At 31.4% G+C, this 4,914-nt stretch overlaps 1 pseudogene; it reads right to left on the bottom strand.

The window, feature by feature from the left end:
* Positions 1 to 472: 472 nt before the first annotated feature.
* LOC140503059 (adenylate kinase isoenzyme 6-like) lies at positions 473 to 3,864 on the bottom strand (annotated as a pseudogene).
* Positions 3,865 to 4,914: the final 1,050 nt, after the last annotated feature.

The raw sequence follows: 4,914 nt of genomic DNA on the forward strand, positions 1-4,914 counted from the left end.
ATAATGTAATTAGTGGCATTTAATAGGGTTAATAAAGCCACAAGTGAATTACATGATATTTTTAATGCAATGTTTATGCTTTATCCTTAGACTCTTGTTTATAAGTCAGCAGTTCTACCCTTCATTGTCTTTTTCATGTCAAGTATTAAAGATTTCCACCTATTTTCTCAAATTTGCATATTCTTTAGCAGTTAACCAAAATAAATTAGAACGCTGAATATATTTAACTTTAAAAGTTCTAAATATCTTATTCATTGTATTTGGGGGTTTTGAGTTTTCTCATGGAGAAGAAAAAAATTAGTATAACTCAGCTTTACATATTGTCCACCTGCTACTTCTACAACACAATCCTGAATAGTAAAATTCACTGTAAATTGTCTTGATTTTTACTGCATGGGGAAGGAGAAGTCATCAAAACAATCTCTAATCATAATGTGGAAAACCTTAAAAGTCTATGCTTTTCCCTCAGGGTTTAATTATTACCTTTTATCCATTGCTCAATTCATTTCATTGTCTGATCTAAATTATTCTCTAGTTCTCTGGTATATTGCTGGGCAGCCTATGTACTATTCCATGATTGTAGGAGGCCATGGTTTCTTCATAAAGAATTTGGAAAATTTCATACTGAATATTGTCCTGTAATTTCTGTACACTATATCCCCTATTTTCAAGTCTTGTATAAAATACAGAATTATTCATTTGAAGCACAAAAGCAATATGAAATCATCATTCAGGGAAGAAGTCACAGCCATGGTAATTAACAATAACTCCATCTTCTTTCATTTTATTTTCTAACTCATCAACTACTCTGTCTTCACCCAGAATGTGACATTCATATTCTTCATCAAATACATCATGTAAGAGGAATCTGGGAAGATGGCTGATTAGGACAGAAAACCCCAAATTCTCAAGCCTTCCCCCCAGAAAAAAAGAGTTAAAGAATTTAAAAAAGTTAAAAAAGAATTGTTCACTTTAGGATGAACAAATAGTGGGTGGAAATAAATAAGAATAGGGGCAAAATGGCTTCTTCATGGGAAAATTTGAGGGGATTTGGAGAAAAATCCCAGGATGAAGTTTGGTCCCTGTTTAGATTAAACACCTCCAGATTAGGGTCCATTTTAACAACAAGTGGCAAGTCCTGGGATTAGTTGGTTTGAGAGGCTGCTTCAGCTCCAATTACAGGAACTTTTACCCTAGGGACAGTTAGGGGAGTTGGGCATTTGAGTCCAAGAAAGTTGAAAAAACCTCTGCTGATATGGATCACCAGACACAACTGTGCTACAAAGGCAGAGGGAGAGAGTGTGGGGGAAGAGAAGGATCTAGCACAGACCCAGTGAATGCAGAAACAGTGGTTCTGAATGTCTCTGGCTGTGGGAACTTACAGGAAAATGAGGATTTGACTTTGATTCGAGGAAGGAGGGAAGAAGGGAAGAACTTGGGCAAGAGGCACCATCTCTCATACCCAAGGGCTAGAGGTGATTGCAAAAAATTAAGCTATCACCACAAAAATTGCCCAGCAAAGGAGAAAGAATCCAACCATTGAAAACTTTTATGGGAATAGAGATGATGAGGGTTCATCTTTAGAGGACAATATTGGAGTAAAAAAGTTCCCAAAGAGTTGTCCAATGTTCACTTACCCAAAAATAATTCTCAGAAGATTTTAAAAAGAGTTTAAACACAAAATGACAGAGATGGAGGAAAAACTAAACAAAAAAATAAGAATAATCCAAGAAAAATGAGAAGGTTTTGAAAAGAAAGTCAACCGATTAGAAAAGGAATTCAGAATCTTAAGAAAATGACACTTTGAAAATTAGAATTGGGCAAAGTGAAACCAGTGAAATTATAAGAGATGAAGATATAGTTAACCAAAATATGAATAATGAAAAAAATAGAAGAGCAAGTCAGACATCTTATAAAAACAACTATAGATCTGGAGTATACATCAAGAAAAGAAAGTATAAATAATCTAATATAAGTTATGATCAAAAAGAAATTGTGGCACAATAACACAAGAAATAAAGAAAATGGTCCTGAAGCATTAAAACAAGGAGAAAAGTAGAAATAGAAAAAAATCCATTGACCACCACTTAAAAGAGATTCTATGAGTAATACTCATAGGAATATCATAGTCAAATTCCAAAACTATCAGCTCAGGGATAAAATATAAAAGCATCAAGATTAAAACAATTGAAATATGGTGGTGCCAGAATTAGACTCAAGACCAAGCAGCCGAGACATTAAAGGACCACAGTTCTTGTAACATACTATATCGAGGACCTAAGAACTGCGTCTCCAGCCAAAAATATCATACCTTGAAAGATTAATTATTACCCTGAATGAGAAAAAGAACTTTGTTCTTTTGTTTAAAGACTTTGTTTAAAAATTCCTGAATTTAATAGAAGATTTGACATACAAAAACCAAGAGAATTATAAGATACATGCCAAAGACTGATTATAAGGGATTTGTAAGGAAAGACTGTTTACTTTTTAATATGTATTAAATATTATATATACATTATATTTAATATATTAAATATGGATGCCATATTTAATATATATTATATTTAATATATGTATATATACACCCATATTTTTGTGTGTGTGTGTGTATGTGTATGGGTGTGTGCATATCTATATACATTATATATGCATATGTAATATAAAATGTTTGTCTAAAATTCTTATTATTAATTGGGTAGCTCACAAGTAAAGTGGGGAAAACCTAAGTAGGATATGAATTTTAAAAGTAAAACAATTTAGGAACAGCTAAAAAGAGTAATTATTCTATACAAATGGGAACAAGGGGAAGAATCCATATAGAGGAAGTAGATGGGCAAGGAGGACTGGTAGTTCTGGTAACTTACTTTCACCGGGAATGAGTTCAAGAGGGAATAATACATATATATTTAGAAAAGTATAAAAGTCTTCTAAATTCAGAAGCAATAAAATGGTAGGGGCATAGGGAGGGGTGAAAGGATAAGGGAGGGATCTTTAGAGGGGGAAGGGAATAGGTAAAATTGAAGTACAGAAGAGTGTTTAGATTTATGGGAATGGTATGATAGGGGACGGATCCTCGGAGGGAGGCAGGCAAGTAATAGGAGGGCAAGATAGTGGTTAGAAGTAAAGTAGAGGAGGCAGGAGGGATAGGAAACGAGATATACATAAACAAAAAAAAAAAAAAAAGGAAAGATCCAGAGTAGAATATGTTTGGGAAGTATATGTCTATATATGTATGTATGTATGTATATGTGTGTATATATCTAGAGCTAAAGAAAAACATATCTAAACTTTTTTTCTAGCCTTCTGGGAGGTAGAGGGGAGGGGAAAAAAGAACAAAGTGAAAATGCACACAGCACATACCAAAAGAACTCACAAGAAACAAAGATGGACAATTTTCAACACAACTATTATTTATCATACAGTTTTTCTTGAAATGAAAATTTATTGTTACATAATTTGAATCCTCTCATGTTCTGCTATGTATATGACATGTAGTTTTATTTTACTTTTTAGCTTTGTATTTAAGTTACAACTTTTAAGTTTATGACATGCTTTTTGTTCTTTTCTTTATCTTCTATTTGTGTTCTGGCATTTGTGTCTAATATAAAAATTTTAAAAATCGTAAAAAGAAAGAAAAAGTAAAAAGAATAATGCAAAAGAATAAAAAAATAATAAAAGATAAAAACAAAAATAAATTTTAAAAAATTTATTAACATTAAAAAAATCAACATGTAACTGTCCTTCTTTTACTAAATTGACCACATTAATGTATGGCAGTCTTGTTCTTGATGCAAGCTCTTTACCTAGTGTGGTAGTTCCCATCAGTGATGGTGTACCCATCAGAAGGGTATAGGGCTGCTTCATGGTTGCAGTGGCACTGGCTCCAACCAGCTCACATGCTCTCTATGAGGGATCCGCAGGCCATGATATTTTGATAATATCAAATATATATATATATATATATATATATATATATATATATATATATATATATATATATACATATATGTATACACACACATTTATATATATATATATATATATATATATATATATATATATATATATATATATATATATATATATATATATATATATACATATTGTGGATAAAAGTCTATACAAACACTTGTAGAGATCATGGAATTGGTGGTCAGACTTTCAAGTTAAAAAAAAAAAACAAAACAATTAACCATATGTCTTAGAGACCACTTGGCTGGATTTCTAGTTTTTCAATTCCTTATTTTATTAGAATGTCAAATTTAATATTATTAAAAGTTGTATGGAATCAATTCTATTTTTTTTCTCGTTTATATATTAACCTATATTTTTGTGTTTGTGTGTTGTGAGTGTGTGTGTGTGTGTGTATGCGTGTGTGAGAGAGAGAGAGAAAGGGGTGGGAAGGTGTGTATTCAACTGTCCTTGAACAGGAAATTCTTAGCTAGTTAAAGCTCTTTGAAAAATGTAATATTTATTACCTCTTCTGAATAGTTGGATACTTACTTCAAAAATCTAATTTTGTTTCAAGCTTTGCTCTTGAAAATCTGCCCAAAACGTAACAATCCACATTACTGATTTATCTAATATAATATTCTGAACAGAAGTTAAATCTTTCCTTGAGGATTCCAAATTTTTAATGCTCCAAAGTCATTGTTCTGAATATCAATCAAATAAATACAAATTTACTGAGCACCTCTGAAAATTTAATTGTCTTTTACACATATATAGAGATGACTTAGGCAATTGTACTGCATATCCAGTGGTATTAGAAAATATGCTGGATATATTTTTATTAAATAAATTCAGAGGTCACTTTGTTTCCTTGCAATTTTTGTTTTTCTTTACAAAAGATAAAGAGGGATTCAGTACATTTTCTATGTACTTGAGATTTTACTATATTTTCTACTGAAAATT

The sequence above is a fragment of the Notamacropus eugenii genome, chromosome 5, assembly GCF_028372415.1.
Source record: "Notamacropus eugenii isolate mMacEug1 chromosome 5, mMacEug1.pri_v2, whole genome shotgun sequence".
In the NCBI taxonomy this organism is placed as follows: Eukaryota; Metazoa; Chordata; class Mammalia; order Diprotodontia; family Macropodidae; genus Notamacropus; species Notamacropus eugenii.